Source organism: Crocuta crocuta, unplaced genomic scaffold, assembly GCF_008692635.1.
Source record: "Crocuta crocuta isolate KB4526 unplaced genomic scaffold, BGI_CrCroc_1.0 scaffold102, whole genome shotgun sequence".
Lineage (NCBI taxonomy): Eukaryota > Metazoa > Chordata > Mammalia > Carnivora > Hyaenidae > Crocuta > Crocuta crocuta.
Window position 1 is genome coordinate 14263383 of NW_027530019.1, and position 18576 is coordinate 14281958.

An 18576-nucleotide genomic window follows, 5' to 3' on the forward strand; every position below is an offset into this window, starting at 1 on the left:
CATATGGTGGCACAGATGACTCCAAGCAAAGCTTTCAGTCTCAAAAATCAGAGGTTTTTTTTCCTCTGAGCCATGCTCCCTCCTTTATACAGAGAAGTTAGAAATGAACACAGAGACATTGCACATAGACAAATTTGCACTATAGCATGTGAGTTATGATAACAAATATTTTTTTATTTGTTAACAAATATCCATTGGGCATCCATGTATTGGGTGCTGATGTGCAAGACCTGGTGTATTTCAGAAGAGAAAAGATTGTGCCTTATGGTGGCCAGAGGTAGAGCAAGTTAAGAGGAGCAGGGGGAGTCTAGCGGCAAGTAGATGAGATGGCAGGTTCTTGTCATAGTCCATGCATGAGGCATAGAGGTCCTGAATGACCATGGTGAGAATGGGAATTAAGAGAAAGGACAAAGTTGGGGCGCCTGGGTGGCTTAGTCGCTTGAGCGTCCGAGTTTCGCTTAGGTCATGATCTCGCGGTTCGTGGGTTCGAGCCCCGCGTCGGGCTCTGTGCTGACTGCCAGCTCAGAGCCTGGAGCCTGTTTCAGTCTGTGACTCCCTCTCTCTCTGACCCTCCCCTGCTCACGCTCGCTCGCTCTCTCTCTCCTAGAAATAAATAAAACATTTAAAAAAAAAAGAGAGAGAAAGGACAAAGCAATGAGGTAGGAGCATGAGACTTACCCTGACATGTTATTTTGACTATTGTAGTATGTCTATGAAGACTTTCATGTTTTGTGTGTTCCTGACAAGCAATTTGCTTCTAGAACTCCACCATGAAGCCAGTTGATACTCCACACTCAAGGAAGCGTCACCTAGTGCATAGATCAAGACAGGTTATGCATGTTAGGCCTCTTGTCGAGGGTCTCAGATTGGGGGTAGGCCCACAGTTCACTATGTGAGCTCCAGAAGTAGTCTGCTTAGTCAGGTCTAAGACCATCTGTCTTTCCTGCCCAATGTGTTGAGGGCATGATGGACCTGGTTTAGATGGTAACAAAGTAAAGAGAGGAGGACTGAGCAAATAGATAAATATTTATCTTTTGTAGGAATGTGTGCTTGATTCTAGGGGCTGCCGCTGTCCATTAAAATCCACACTTGGTCACAGAAGGAAGGGGCTCAGACAATACCCTGTGTTCCTTGGCCTCTGCTGATTTAGCTCCACATGGCAGGATCCCAGGCTAAAACATGGGTGCACTAATGGCATCAGGCAGAAAGGTCCACTGGTCTATTAAGGCTCAACACCCAAACACTCCCACGCCAGCCACCCTGTCCCTATTATGGCCCTGCCTGTCCTCGCAGGCCTGCTCTCTTCCCGAAGAAAGGGAGAATGGTTAGCAACTTTCAGAAACTAAAACAAACACCAAAGTTTGCCAACATTAAACTCTGCTTCACAGCTAAATGGACCATAAACTTTCAGGACCTGGAACAAAACGTCGATTCAACCCCCTCCTACAGGTGCTGTGGGCACAAAGACTGCACAGTATATTTTGCCCTAGAAAACATTCTCAAATTATTTTTGTAAAAAAAAAAAAAAAAAGTTGCCTGGATGGAAGTTTCATCGTGTGCTTAGGAAAATAAGTCCAGAGGCAATGCAGCCTTCTTTCTCTGTATTCTCACTTCCTTACACTCCCACAAGAAGGCTCCACCCCACTGGTAAGCCCATAGTAGATGCTAGACAGGTGGGACATCTTCTTTGAGGTTTTCAGGTGAGCATCCAGAGAGGGGCATACACAGATCATTTCTGCCAGCCTGCCATCCACCACCTTTTAAAAGGCCCACAGTCATGATACAAACTACATCAGTGGAAAACGTGGGCCTGAGAACCAGGGTCTAAGCTTTGGCTTAGGCTCGCCATCATTTCCACTGTGACTTTGGCATGTCACTTCACCTCTCAGTACCCATGTTCCTCATCCAAAATCTCAAGGTTTGGGCTAAAGTCCTTCTAGTCCTAAAATTCTGAATAGGAGTGGCATCAACAGAGGAAGAAGATTAATTTTTTATTTAAACCAAGAGATATTGGCAGCAACCAAGACTGTGCTGGGGAACCGGGACCCATGACTACTGCAGCCCTTAGCAACCCCACCAGGCACTGTCCAGAAAGCTCCACTGGCTCATTCACCTACTAAAGCCTTTGCACTCTGGAGTCCAATAAAAGAAGAACATAGAATGTTCTCAGAGTGTACAGTGCCTTTCTTCAATTCTCCAGCTACTTTTTGCTGATACTTTTCCTTCTCCACACTGACACCCCATCCTGAGATCACCACATTCTAAACTATTTTGGCATCAAGGCAGAGCAATTGAGATCCAGGTTTTGGACTCTGCATGCATTACAGTTTCACAATTTACCACATGATCTTGGTCAAGTTACTTAAACTCTCTAAAGTATAGTCTTTCAAATGTTTAACTGCAATCTATAGGAAGAAATATATTTAACAGTTCTCCGTGTGTATATATACACACACACACCTAAACTGAAATAAAATTTAATGAAACAATGCTTATTCTTGATTTGTTCTAAGCACTTACTATTTGTCTGATTGATTCCACTCTGTATAAATTTTTGTAAACTCTGGTCATTACCCACTAAATTGATTTCACAGTCTACTAATGGGTTGAGCCCCACAATTTGAAAAACTCTGCTCAAAGCTTTAGTTTCCACATCTGAAAAATGAAGATAATAATAAAATTATGTTTCTCATGGAATTGTTATGAAGATTGACTAAAATAATCATATAAAAGTATTTGGCTTGGAATATAATAAATGCTCAGTGAATATTAAGGGTTAGTATTATTCAAGGTGGGACATCGCTAGAAAATATCCTGTTACACCTCAAGTCCAAAAGGGATACTCCCAAGATATTACTCCTCATGAACATGAATCAGATGGATTTCCCGGGGGGGGGGCATGCATTATATCAAACACGTCTGAACGTAAACTTCTGTCTCAGATGCAGTAATGTGAGGAGATGATGCTTGGCACTATGGCAGCAGCCATCTTACATTCATGAAGTGCCACACCTGAAGGAGGAATTGCAAAATAATGGAAATGGCCTGGATTTTAGTATTTTTGAGTTGCTGAACCAATCCTGGAACTTACACTTCAGTCTGTTTTTAAACTGATAAAATCCTTTAATATTTAAACTTCATCTTGGTGCATCCCAACTTATAACCTCCCATGATATCCCTTCCCTCACCAGCAGGAAGTGGCCCCACATTTAAATTGCCCCATTGACTCTTGAGATTTAATATTCCTTAAACCGCTACTGTGGAGTTCAGGACTCTGAAACTATAAGCATACTCCATAGTAGAAAATTCCCCTTTGCTTCCTAAACCTTCTTTCCTTCAGTCACCTCTGCAAGGCTCATAAGAATAAAAAGAACACCTCAGGCTTCTAATGAGCCATGATCAATGGCGCCACTGCACTCCTTCAGAAGAAAGATGGAGACTTAGAGATTCACCTCCACCTCACAGTGTAAGTGTCACTGACTCCCTTCAATGCTGACAGTTAATTGAACCTAAGCCACAATGAGGAGAAGCCCTATTTCAAGATGCAGGGCTAGGCTCATCCTGGCTGGTATTCAGTGGATAGAAGAGAAAACAACTTATAAATTCCTCAGTGTTGCTTAGCTCAGAAGGTAATTCGCTTGCTGGCTGGCTGACTTTGCAACTACTTTTAGTTAACAGTTCCAAGGGACTGGAAGGTAAATAACCAGCAAGGTGTCATAACACTGAGGACAGAGGAAAATGTGATTTCCACCCTCCGGTGCCCTTGGTGGCCGTTTTCCAGCTCCGAGGCAAGTTTACACATGACGATGAGTGGTATCTGAAGGCTGGTTCTGGCAGGAAATGTGAGTGGATGACAACTGAAGACTTGAACCTTCCATCTGAATCATTGGTGATCCTTGTCACTGATTCCAGCCAGGGAAATCCAAATCCAGTCTGTCCTTTCTTTGCCTTATGCTGTAAACTTTCCCCTATTTTAGTCAAACTATGCCAGCTCAGTAATTCTGGAGAGCCACAAACTGAATTTTGAACCTCTCCGGTTCCAAATAATTAAGACAGAAAGAATGAGTTCAATAAAATATGGTCAGATTAAAATAACCAATTCAGAACTGCAGGAGAAGAATTCAGGCTGAGTCTAAGATAAGTGGGTGGCCCAGGGCCCTATGGACATATGGTTAATATTAAGTTGTTTTTTAAAAGGTGTGCTTAAGGGTGCATTTGATAAATAAAGACAGGGGACTAGAAGCAAGTATTTATCAAGCACCAGTTGTCTATTAGGCATTACATATACATGCTGTCATTTATTTCTTACAAAATACATGTAGCCTATCTATTATCAGTCCCGGGTTTGAAAAATGAAGATGAAAAATAACTTTCCCAAGATTGTCAAGCAAGTAAATATCAGAATTAGGGTTTCATACTTGACCTCCCTAATGCAGGAGTTCATGGTCTTTCAACTACCTGCACTTCCCCCCCCCCCCACACACACACCAGGAAGAGTTGCTAATATAAGAGAAAATAAAGGAGTGGGAAGAAGAGAAAGGTAAAGACTCTAAACACAGGGGAAAGAAAGGAGAGAGAATGGATAATAATAAGAAATGAGAAAGGGAAGAAATGCAAAGAAAAGGAAGGATGGTCGATGAGTGAGTCTTGAGCTTTTTAGTAGAATTTGATGTCTTGGAACTTGAAATGTATAGTAAGTCCTTCTGGATTCTCTGGGAGAACCAACAGTTGTAGAGCTGTTCTTCCTCAGTGGTCCAAGTACAAATGCCTCCAGGAAACCTTCCAGCTACCTGAAGCAAAATCTGGGAATTCAAACTATCTTCTCACTAAGTCATGATTTAAAAAGAAGAAGGAGGAGGAGGAGGAGGAGGAGGGGGAGGAGGAGGAGAAGTTCTATGCATAGTTTCTGATGGGACTGAAAGAACAATACCTGCAGTTTATAGTTATGTAAAAGGGAGTGTTTCAAGACCTGCCAATACTGGATATTACTCCTCTGGCCTCCACTTTCCTTTGAATCTTTTAGCTGCAATAAGCAGACGTTTAGCATAAGAAACAGGAACCAGTCAAAAATGTGTTTATTTTCTGTAGTAGTAATTAATCTTCTTCATTTCTAAGCTCCAAGCTCAGACTACATTTCAGCTTTGTGATGCACATACCACACTAATGCTAGCTGATAATAAAAGGGGACACTGTGAGTGGAGAAGAAGTATGGAAACTCTACTTTTAGCACAATTCTTCTGTAAACCTAAAACTGCTCTAAAAATAATTTTTAAAATAAATAAATAATAGTATCTGTGTCACTTTTAGGTGAAAGGAAAATAGCCTGTACATTATTTGCCGTCCGCTTTCTCTTTTTCTACTTGCAGGTAGACACTTGAAAATGAACCTCTCTCATTCTGATTCCCTTACTAAGAATAGTCTAGAACATTTCTCCATATCCTCACTCCTCACAAGACAATCTTCAGTGGACATGTACCCTGAGTGAGAAATAACTGTTGTTGTTGTTGTTTTTATTGTTGTTGTTGTTGCTGTAGCTGTTTTAAGCAACTGAGATTTGGTGATCTTTTGTTACTACAGGATAAGGAAGCTTCCTCTGACCAATCCACACAGAAATTCCAAGGAAGTCCTGGTCTAAGTCTCCAACACAAATGTTAAATAGTGAGCAATTACATGATTTCTGGACAAAGAAGCACATATTTTACAAACAATTTTTAAATCCTGCACATTCTCTTCCCTGATTGTAATATGTACAATTTTATCGGGGGGAAGGATGTACCACTTGCTCAGGAACCTTTTATAAGTGCTGTCTTTTCGAAGAAAAATAAAAATCATATGACAGTATTAAAGAATCCAAACAAATCAAACATTTTCTAAAATAAGTAGGGATCCCTTTATCAAATTTTGCTGCATACCCAAACTTTTATGACAGTCATTTAATATGTTTGTTCCAGTTAAGTAATTCATTATTCTTTGGAATTTAGTATGTTGAGTAAGGTGTTAAGAAATGCTATTGTGAAGCAATGGAACTTAAATTTTAAAATAACCCCTGAAAAGAAACCCCTGAAAAGAAGGAAACTATCAACATCAGCAAAAGCAAATAAAGCCATAGGAACTTTGTGGACAACTTTGTGTCACACATACACACACACACATACACACACACACACACACACACACACACACACACACACATACATGCATCCATAACTGAAAGAAGACAAAAGTTCCTCACCACCGAAATTGTTTTGTCAGATCTTACTTTTGTCATGAAAGATGGAAAAACATTCACCATGCAAATGGAAGCAAAAAAAAAAAAAAGCTGGGTTAGCAATACATATACCAAACAAAATAGACGTTAAGACAAAGACTGTAACAAGAGACAAAGAAAGACATTACATAATGATAAAGGGATCAGACCAAAAGAGGATATAATAATTGTAAATATCTACTCACCCAACACTGGAGCACCTAAGTATATAAAACAAATATTACTGGATGTAAAGAGAGAAATTGATAATAATTCAATAATGGTAGGGAACTTAAACACCCCACTTACATCAGTGATGATCAACAATCATCCAGGCAGAAAATCAATATGGAAACAAGGTCTTTGCATGACACATTGGACCAGATGGACAGAACAGATATGCAGAACATTCCATCCAAAACAACAGAATACACCTTCTTTTCAAGAGTACTTGGAGCATTCTCCAGAATAGATCATATATTAGGCCATGAATCAAGCCTCAGAAAATTTAAGAAGATTGAAATCACACCATGCATCTTTTCCAATCACAATGTCATGAAACTAGAAATCAATCACAAGAAAAAAATGGAGAAGACACAAACATGTAGAGACCAAATAACATGGTACTATAGAATCTGTGGGTCAACAAATCAATCAAAGAAGAAATTTTAAAAATAGAGACAAAAGAAAATGAAAACACAGTGATCCAAAATTTTGGAGAAGAGCAAAAGCAGTTCACAGAGGGAAATATATAGTAATACAGGTCTACCTCAAGAAATAAGAAAAAGCTCAAACAAACAACCTAACTTTATATCTAAAGGAACTATAAAAAGAAGACCAAGGTGAGTTAGAAGACCAAGGCGAATAGAAGAAAGGAAATAAAGTTCAGAGCAGAAATAAATGACATAAAGACTAAAAAAAAAGAAAGAAAGAAAGAAAGCAAAGAAAAAGAAAATCAATGAAAACATGTACTGTTTTCTTTGAAATATAAACAAAATGGAGAAACGCCTAGTCAAATTCATAAAGAAAAAAAGAGGAAAAGGACCCAAATGAATAAAATCTGAAGTGAGAGAGAAGTAACAACTGACAACACAGAAATACAAAAGATTGTAAGAGAATACTATGAAAAATTATATGCCAAGAAACTGAACAATCTAGAAGAAATGGATAAATTCCTAGAAATATACAGCCTTCCAAAACTGAACTAGGAAAAATAGAAAATTTGAAGAAACTATAAGAAGTAACAAAATTGAATTGCCATCAAAAAGCTCCCTCAAATTAAAAGTCCAAGACCAAATGGAATCACAAGGGAATTCAACCAGACATTTAAGGAAGATTTGATACTTATTCTGCTCAAACTATTCCAAAAAACAGAAGAGGAAGGAAAACTTCCAAATACATTATATGAGGCCAGCATTACCTGATACCAAAACCAGACAAAAATACCACACAAAAAAAGAAAACTACAGACTTATGTCCCTGAGGAAACTAAATGCAAAAATCAACAACAAAATATTAACAAACTGCATACAATAATACATTAAAAAGATTATTTACCACAATCAGGGGATGCAAGGATGCTTCAATATTCATAAATTAATCAACATCATATAACACATCAACAAAATGAAGGCTAAAAGTCATATGACCATCTCAATAGAGTCAGGAAAAGCATCTGACAAGATTCAACACCTATTCATGATAAAAACTCTCCACAAAGTGGGTTTAGAGGGAACATATCTCAACATAATAGTTCATATATGAAAAACCAACAGCTAATGTCATACTCAAAGGAAAAACATAGACCTTTTCCAGTAAGATCAGGAACAACCAGAATGTCCACTCTTGGCACATTTTTTCAACATAGTACTAGGAGTCCTAGCCACTGCACTCAGATGAGAAAAAGAACTAAGAGGCATCCATGTTGATAAAGAAGTTAAACTATCCCAATCCGAAGGCAATATGATTCTATACATAGAAAGTCCTAAAGACTCTACCAAAAAACTACCAGAAGTAATAAACAAATTCAGTAAATTATTAGGACACAAAATTAATACTCATAAATCAATAGCATTTCTATACACTAATAATGAAGTAGCAAAAAGAGACATTTTAAAATAATACCATTTATAATTGCACCAAAAAAGAATAAAATACCTAGTAATATACTTAACTAAAGAGGTGAAAGACATGTACTCTGAAAATTATAAAACACCGATGAAAGAAATTGAAGATGACATATATTGAAAGATATTCCATGCTCATGGATTAGAAGAACAAATATTGTTAGGGTCCATACTACTCAAAACAATTTACAAATTCAGTACCATCTCTATCAAAATGCCAACAGCATTTTTCACAAAACTAGAACAAATAATAAAAGTTGTATGGAACCACAGAAGATCCCAAGTGGTGAAAGCAATTCTGAGAAAGAACAAAATTCGTATCACAATCCCAGATTTCAAGATATAGTACAAAGCTGTAGTAATCGAAACAGTATGGTACTTGCACAAAAATGGACACATAGATCAATGGAACAGAATAGAGAGCCCAAAAATAAACCCATGCTTATGAGGTCAATTAACCTATGACAAAGGAGGCAAAAATATATAGTGAGGAAAATTCAATAAATGATTCTGGGAAAACTGGACACTACATATAAAAGAAAGAATTGGACTACTTTCTATCACTATAAGCAAAAATAAACTCAAAATGGATTAAAGAACTAAATATGAGACCTTAAACCATAAAATTCCTAGAAAGGAACACACACAGTAATTTCTCTGACATCAGGTATAGCAACATTTCTCTAGATATATCTCCTGAGGCAAGGGAAGGAAAAGCAAAAATAAACTATTGGCACTTCATCAAAGCAGAAAGCTTTTGAACAGCAAAGAAACCATCAGCAAAACAAAAGGTAACCTCATGAATAGAAGATATTTGCAGGTGAGAGCTTAATATCCAAAATATATAAAGAACTTACATAACACCAAAAACAAACAATCCAATTATAAAAATAGTAAGAGGTCCCAAACACACCAGCAGACACACAAAAAGATATCCAACATCACTCACAAGGGAAATGAAAATCAAAACCTCCATGAAATATCACCTTATTCTAGTTAAAATGGCCAAAATCAAAATGATGAGCAATAACAAGTGTTGAGAAAGGAACCCTTATGCACTGCTGGTGAGAATGCAAATTGGTACAGCCACTATGGAAAATAGGATGGTGTTTCATCAAAAAAATTAAAAATGGAAACAGCATATGTTCCAGTAATCCCACTATTGGGTATTTACCCAAAGGAAATGAAAACACTAATTTAGAAAAGCTATATGTACTCCTCTGTTCATTGCAGCATTATTTACAAGCTAAGATACAGAAGCAACCTAGGTTTCCATCAATAGGCGAATAGATAAGTAAAATGGAACAGCTATAAAAATGCATGGGATTGTGCCATTTGAGACAACATGGATGCACCTAGATGGTACTATGCTAAATGCCATATGACTTCACTCATAAGTGGAATCTAAACACAAAAACAAAATTAAAAAATGAATAAAAAGCAGAATCAGACGTGTAAATACGGAGAACAAACTGGTGGTTGCCAGAGGGGTAGGAGGTAGGAGGACAGCGGAAGTGGGTGAAAGGGAGAGGGGAACACAGGCTTCCAGTTATGGAATAAATAAATCACCAGATAAAAGGTACAGCGTAAGGGAGAGAGTCAGTAAATTATAGTCGCGATCGAATAAAACAGATAGTAACTACACTTTAGTGAACATAGCATATTGTATAAATTTGTCAAATCACTAAGCTGTATACCTAAAAGTAATTTAATATTGTGTGCCAACTCTACTCAAATTTTTTTAAAACTTTGTTTTTATCACTTCCAAAACTTTTCCTCAGTCCATTTGCAGTCCATCTCTCCTCCTTCCCCTGTACCCAGGCAGCTACTGATCTGTTTTCTGTCACTATATGTTACTTGAAATTTTCTAGAATTCAATATGGATGGAATCATACAGTATGTATTCCTTTTTTGTTTAGCTTCTTTCACTCAGCATAATGATTTTGAGATTCATCCATGTTGTGTATATTACTAGTTCATGCCTTTTTGTTGCTAAGTAGTATTTCATTGTACCTACATTTGCTTATCCATTAACCCGTTGATGGGCATTTAGATTATTTTGAGTGGATGTTTCACATAAAACTGCTATGTAGTTTTATTAGAATGTTATACATGAAAAAACATTCATGTATAAGTCTTTGGGTAGACGTACATTATTTGAGTGGATTTTTTTAAACATCACTGTTATGTTGTTATATTCTCAATTCATACACACACACACACACACAAAGATGGATTAATGGCTTAAATGAAATTAAACGACAGTGATAAAAGAGGGGCCTGGGTGGCTCAGTCCGTTAAGTGTCTGACTCTTGGTTTTGTCTCGAGTTATGATCCCAAGGTTGTGGGATCGCACCGTGTCAGGCTCCATGCTGAGTGTGGACCCTGCTTAAGATTCTCTCCCTCTCCCCATCTGTCCCTCTCCCCTACTCACACTCTCTCTCTCTCTCTCTCTCAAAAATAAAAAATAAATTTAAAAAGTGATGAAAAGTAACAAATACTATAATTCAGAATTGCTTTGTAAATTAAACTAGTGAATAAGATTTGGTAAATGGAAGAATGAAGCTGTTAATCAAATTAAGCTATGAGGGTAATAATTTAGACAAGCATTCAAACAAGAAAATTGTGAGCATGAAAAATGACAGTGCATTTGCAGACATTTAATTTTAGTAGATTTATGAACCCTTTGCCTTTTTAGACATGAGTCTCAAGTAGCAGACATGAAAGCATCAAAGCTTTTATAACATTTTTCTAAAAGAACAAGTTCTCTACAAAATCAATGGAGTTTTTCCAATAAAAAATGCAAAAACAAATGCTCCCCATTTCACAATTGATTAACTTATTCACTACAGGCATATAAGAGAATAAAAGGACAGATATGTATTTCACAGTTGCATACCTCATAGCTAAAATAATAGAACTCACACTATTGGTAAGAAATGTATAGCCAGGTCACAAAGGTAATGGCCATTATTATGTTCAGAAATAAATCAGAATGAACTATTTAAACATTAGTTTTGAAATGGCTCTTATTACATGTTGCCTAGTATCTATTTCATACATTTTAGAAAAGCAATTAATTCCTGGGATGTATTAGAAGTATATAAAAACACAGATGTGATAAATATCAACCAACACTTAGCATTACATAAGGTTCTCACGTGAGGGAGAGGTGCCTGACAAATTTCTGTATTGTGAATTGGAAACCCAGGCTACAGAATTTGAATCTTTTTTCACTTAATTGACTCTTATCTTATGTGATTTATATATATGTGTATGAAAAGACATGGCTTTTTGAAGAAGAGAAGTGGCTCCTGACTGCGTGCATGTTGTGCAGTCACAGAGAATGATCACTGGCCAAAAACAAATATCCTGATCTTCATTTAGTATTGACAGAGACGCTGAGAAAATTCAATACTATCAAATTTCAGACACTGAATGTACTTAATTTCAGAGCAATGTTCAAAGAAATGAATGCCAGATATAAACATTGTCTTTCCACACTTAAGTACTCTTTTTTTTAATTTTTAAAATATTTATTTATTTTGAGAGACAGAGAGTGCATGCATGTATGAGATGGGGAGAGTCAGAGTGAGAAGAAGAGAGGGACCCAGATGTGAGGCTTGATCCCACGAACCATGAGATTATGACCTGAGACAAAAATCAAGACTCCAACGCTTAATCAGCTGATTGAGGCGCCCCTCCACACTTAAATGTTCTAATATTGAAGGAAGAAATACTCATACACATTTTTTAAGTGAGGAATGAGATAAAAATATAGTCTCATGACTAAAATACCAATGAAGACCAATACCAATTTTAAGGGATCTAGCTATAGAAATAACGTATCTCAGTAACACACATCTATCTTTCAGAGCTAAGGTGTCAAGATTCTGAAGACTGACAATATGTAGTTGGGATTTGTAAAGAAGGCTGACCATCGGCAAGGACTTGATTGTCTAATGACTCCCAGAGTCTGAAAATTTCTTTCAGTCTTCAAAAAATGTAGTCAGTGGCTTAACTAGACCTTTTAAACACCACATTTAAATGCTGAATCAGGTTATGGCGCCTTCCAGGGAAAACACAGTGTATTCCGAATCCATTGCCATTCCCCAGGTTGAATCATTCTAGCTCCTGCTTTCAAAAGTGATATCCTTACCCATTCATGAGCTGAAGGAGCTCTGACCCCTCCTGTGAGAAATCAGCCCAAAAGACTCATGTGAGAACATCAGGAAGACCCAAGACTTAAAATGGATATACCCTTGAGCTTAACAAAATATGCCTTGGTAAAAGATTATAAAATAAAATAATTATTTTTTTAAGTTTATTTATTTTTGAGAGAGTGAAGGAGGGGCAGAGATAGAGGGAAAGAGAATCCCAAGTAGGCTCAGTGCTGTTAGCTTGGAGCCTGACTCTCACAAACAGTGAGATCACGACCTGAGCCGAAATCAAGAGTCAGGCACTCAACCAACTGAGCCACCCAGGTACCTCTAAAATAATTATTCTTGATACAAATTTAAAGTATGCTATTTTACCCTTATCATTTTCAAGTGTTCATATTTTTAAATTCACTTAAAATTGGTAGTTTATTAATGCAGTAAGCATTTATTGATTCTGAGATGCTGAATGTTTGGAAGCACTGAAGTATTCCAGTGTTGATGGCTATTGGGGAGAAAAAGGAGGTTGATCTGAGATGTTTTAGTGAGTAAAAGAATGTGAAATACAATAGTCCTCAATCAAATAAGAATGTCTGCTCTTAGTAGTGTTATTTGACAGATGACTGTCTCAAATTCTGTAGGGGTATGACTTCCTGTTACTCCATTGACTAGGTGATCTTGGACCTGATCTACCAGTGTGCACACATCTCTCTTACCTGGGCAAACACAGATGAGCCCTTTGTTGCCCCTTAAACTTTATAAGGCTTCCTAATAACACCCTGAAGTCAGCTAAGTTCAGGTGGCTAAAATGTTGCTTTTGTTATGAAAGCAGTGGCCAGAAAATGCAAACTCTTTGAGTCACTCAGCCCAGCTATTTCCTTCAGAATCCAACACTGAGCCAAGTGGTTTTTATTTTGTCTTCTCAAACTAGGAAACGCTTGCTTATAGCAGACTCTTGGATAACTTCAGGCAGCTGGGAGCACATCCCACTTGGGGGAGGAGGGGTTTTTTCAGACCAGATTTTAAACCAATTACCAGGCTTATGTAAGTGAGGGCATAGGCAGGAGCCTGGCATGAGTAGGGTGGGAGGCATTTAGGAAAAGAAGCACAAACAGCAAAGTAAAGTAGGAGGAAGCCGTGGAAGAAAATAAACAAGGAGCAGCAGCTGGCGCCAAATAGAATAAGAGAAGATTGTTTTTTGACAAAATTTACAGACATCTTTTTTTAAAAGCGGGTAGAGGGGCTGGCCATGAGGGGAGATGTGGAGAAGCAGCAGAGGAAAAAAAGGGGTAATTTCTCCTTTTTTGTCCTGGTCCAGTCACATGGCTGGCACATGGGACCAATCCAACCATGGGTATTGATTGTTTCCTTTCTTCATTTCTGCTAACATTTTCTCATGCTCCATTTGGGGCCCTTTCCCAACGTTGGTGTTCACTGGTGCAAAGGAAGAACCAAAGTCTCTACTCTCAGCTTTCCGTGAAGAGTTGTGGAGACAACTGACTTGGGGAAGAAGAACATCTTGAACTTAATAGCTTCTCTGCCAACTCCATGTCAGGTCACAGGGTCCCAGATGCAGGGCTTTGGATTATGGGAAGTTCCAAATCTTTCCTGAAGGCATTCATCTATTATGATCATCCTGTAAACAAAGCACTTTCTAGATATTTAATACTAAAAATAATTCCCCCCTGTTTGGAGGCTATAACAATGCTATAGGGGCCCACTAGTTTCCAGATTCACAAAAAAGAAACAGAACCAAAGGAAAGGATCTGATATTTAATTCTTACCACTAAGCAACTAACTCACTGCAGAGTCTTCTTTCCCAAAAATTTCTAAATACAAACTACTTTGGCAGAAGGTGTTTTCTCCATCTCTTTATTCTCAGCAATATCCTTTTGAGCACTCTTTTCTCTAACAAAGAGTAAGAAGGTGGGAGATGATTTTGGTGAGGGTGGCACTCCAGTGATGCTCTTTTTTTTTTTTTAAGAATACATTCTTTAATATGGAAAAATCACTACAGAAGCAAACAAAACCAACTCACAACAGGCAGCAAGAACAAACCCTAGGGAGGTGGAGAATCTAATTTCTAGATTTCTACTTTATAATATTCTAAATGTATATTCTCAACAACAACATTTATAGGGCATGCAAAGAAACAAAACAGTATGGCTTATTCACAGGAAAAAAGGAATTAATAGAAACTGTCTAGGAAGCTCTTTTCAAAACACAGGTCCTTTGCTGTTATAAGAGAAAACCTTATCAGTAAATGTTCAGCACATGTGTGCTCTGATACAGCTATGAAGGATTCCAATTCCAAATTCTCCAGCAACTAGGCCAAAGGGTTGGCTTGGAAGCAGAAATCTTGGCAGGAAAGAATGAAGGTTGACTTTCAAAGTCAGAAAGTTCAAAGTGTCATTCGGTCAGGATTTTTCAAGATAGAAAGTTGAAGTGTTAAAAAGCAAAGGCCATTCTCTTCAAACTGGCCAATAGAGGGAGTCTATTCAAGAGTCATTAGAGCGGAGTCTACTCCACACTCATTTCATCAAACATAGAGGATATAGAAGCTCTGTATCCCTCCCCCAATATGTTGTCCTACACATCTCTTCCATTAGATTGTTCCTGAGTTGTATCCTTTATATTAACCCAGGAATAGCAAGTAAACTATTCCTGAGTCCTGTGATCCAGAATTATCAAACCCGAAGACGGGTTCAAGTGAACTCCTGATTTATAGCTGATCAGTCAGAAGTACAGAAAGCCTGGGACTCGAAATTGGTGTCTGAGGTGGGAACAGCCTTGCGAGATTGAGCCTTTAACCTGTGGGGTCTGCACTAACTTCTGAATAGTTAGTGTCAAAACTGAACTGAACTATAGGTTACCCAGGTGGTGTCCAGATCAGTGGAGAACAGGTTTGCATGGGCGAAATCCCCACATATTTGGTGTTGGGAGTGTTGTGGTATTAGAAAACAGTGCACAGAAGAACACACACCTGGAGATAAGAACCAGGAAGGCTGTAGTTGAGGCCTGTCTTCAAGAATGAATGGATCTGTGCCAACAGAAAAGGAATCAGATTTAGAAAGTCATGGTGACATCTGGAAGCTTGGCACATTGAAGAAGAGTAAGCGGGGCAGGATCGTAGGGATGTGTGCCATGGAAGCCCTATGGAGGAAGACAAAAGAATAATCTGAGAAGGAAACAGGGACTAAGCATAAAATGCCATGCAAGGGGGCAGATTGGTAAACAGAAGAAGGACATGAGGGCTGAGATTCAGGAAACTTACCATGACTGGCACAAGGAAAACCTGGAGAGGGGCCATTTAGGAAACCACTACACTAGTCTAGGCCAAGAATTATTTTTAATGCTGAGGGCCTGAATTAACATAATAGTTATAGGATTGGACATGAGGAGATGTTTATTTTATTTATTTTGAGAGAGAAAGCAAGAATGAGGGAGGGAAGGGCAGAGAGAAGAAGAGAGAGAGAATCCCAAGTAGACTCCCCATTGTCAACACAGAGCCTGGTGCGGGGCTCAATCTCATGGACTGTGAGACCACAGCCTAAGAAGAAATCAAGTCAGATGCTTAACTGACTGAGCCACTCAGGTGCCCCGGTGAGAAGACATTGAAGAGCTAAGATCTGACGGTACCTTAGTGACTGGATGTGGGAGTGAGAGAGGAAGAGGATTCCTGTGAGGTTCATTTCAAATTGAATCCTAGGCTAGTGATGCCATCCACTGAGAGACTGTGAGCATGAGTTGGGTATATGAAGATTGAGGTGTTGGTGGCACAAGTAGGAGCAGATGTTTCAAGATCTGGACTAGGATTTAAGTCCGAAAGGCATTTGAATATGAAGGCCTTGCAGGCAGGTGAACTAGATAAGAGGCCCGGGAGATATGCCACAGATAGTAATCATAGCTTCAGATATTTGAACACTGGTGCATGATGATTTTCTTAGTCATTGAACGAAGCTTGATTAAGGTCTCAGAGAAAGTTCAGACAAAATGGCCAAGACATAAAACAAAGAGAACTGTACCCTGTGTTTACCAATCCTCACTCCTCAGCTATGAGTGTAAAGGATAGATTAATGGTCAGTACACACCCTGAAACCACACAGGCCCCAAATTTGATCATCAGGTATACGTTGAAACAATACTGCCTGTTCTTTTAGTCCCCTTGTCCTTGTATGAATGGCCCAGGGCCAGAGTGTTTCAGCTCCTTGGAACTCTTCTTTGGCTGTATAGACTTCCCACGGCCCCTTATCCAGGAGAGGCTACTTTCCTTTGTTCTCCAAATCCCCTATGTAAGAGACAGGGTCCCTTTCCAGGAAGGTCTGTCTGAGTCTGCATCCAGAGAAACAACTCATAGGTCTCAGGTCCTCTGATTTTCTAAACCAGGACATTATATTGAAATCACTTTTTTTTTAATGTTTTTGTTTTTTTTTATTTTTTGAGAGAGAGAGACAGAGTGAGCAGGGGAGGGTCAGAGAGAGAGGGAGACACAGAAATCAGAAAAAACAGTCTCTCTTTTGAAAGAATGTACCTTTCGGGGCACCTGGGTGGCTTAGTCGGTTAAGCCTCCGACTTTCGCTTAGGTCATGATCTCGCGGTTCGTGGGTTCGAGCCCCGCGTCGGGCTCTGTGCTGACTGCCAGCTCAGAGCCTGGAGCCTCTTTCAGTCTGTGACTCCCTCTCTCTCTGACCCTCCCCTGCTCACGCTGTCTCTCTCTCTCTCCTAGAAATAAATAAAACATTAAAAAAAAAAAGAAAGAATGTACCTTTCTAGGAGAAATGGAGAGAACCAATAAAAGGTTTACCTCTTCATTTGGACACACTGTCTGACTGCAGAACAAGGTCTCCCTAAAAGATTTATTCTTAACCTCACAGCCCAATCAGCATTCAGGAAAAGCTTGACCCAGTCTCTGAGCATGCAATGGCCGAAGCCACAGGGTGAAGGGTATGGCATTCCCTTTCTATTTCTGAATCACTGTCCTCATTTACAAAAGACCTCCTTGGAGAATGTCTTTAAAGGCACATCTATATAGCCATGAGTTTTTGTATCTGACTTTTCTAAAGTTTATATTATTTGGGAAGTGACTCTGCTTTCCCAGTGGGAATGGCCCTTGGACTACTTATGTGGGCCCATGTTATGGAAGAAGCCAGCTCAGGGTGACAATAATAAGTGCCCAGCAGATGTGGCTACTAGGCCTTGGGTGAGCAAGTATTCCTGATCCATCAGAATGATTTCAGCGTGTTCTCAGCAGATTCTCAGTGGGATCCCATGAGGGTACCTCATCCCTCTGCAGGATATGTTGTACTTGGAGTCCTTCCCCATTTCAATTTCAGTATCAGTCAGAGGGAAATACCAAAACAGCATTCCTTCATGTAGATAACCAGTAGACAGCTGGCTACTCCTAGTTAGTAACATAACTCCACCAGTGTATTCTGGAAGCTGGGTTTACTTAAGAAAGAAGACATTCCCCTGCTCAGAAACAGAGCTGTTAAGCATTACTCCAGCAGCCTCCTTGCTGTCTGCACAGGCAAAATCCTTGAAGAAAATAGCAGTAAGGGACCTACCTGCCTTTGAATTAGCTTGAGCACATGTGTCAGATCTACCACTTACCAGCTGTGTGGCCTTATTCATTCATTTATTCATTGAAGAAATATTTATAGAGTGTATAGCACATGGCAGGCACATTTACCTTAGTTTATCTTACTGAGCCTTGGTTTCCCCACTTGAAAAGTGAGGATAATAATACATACCTCCCAGGGCTATGTGAGGAAAGGAGGAGATAGAGTATGTAAAGTATGTAGCACAGTGCTTATACAAAGGAAGTCCTAAAATAATGACTGCCATAGGGATTATTCCCTTTACCCCAGCCTATGCTAACTTCGAACCCAGTGAGGAACTCCGGGTAATGCTAGCACCTCTTACCCCTCTCTCATCTGGTGCAGAGCTCACTTTTTATTCCTTCTATTTTTATACAATATCCATTGACTTGGGGTTACCCACACTAAGGAGCAGTGTAAATAATGGCAGAAATTACCGTCTCTGCTCT

The 18576-nt window shown here is 38.9% G+C and overlaps 1 long non-coding RNA gene across 11 annotated transcripts in view; it reads left to right on the forward strand.

Annotated features, from left to right (window-relative positions):
• Window positions 1-18576, forward strand: part of LOC144231987 (uncharacterized) — an 807055-nt gene that overhangs the window by 577221 nt on the left and 211258 nt on the right. The gene's annotated exons all lie outside the window — the stretch shown is intronic.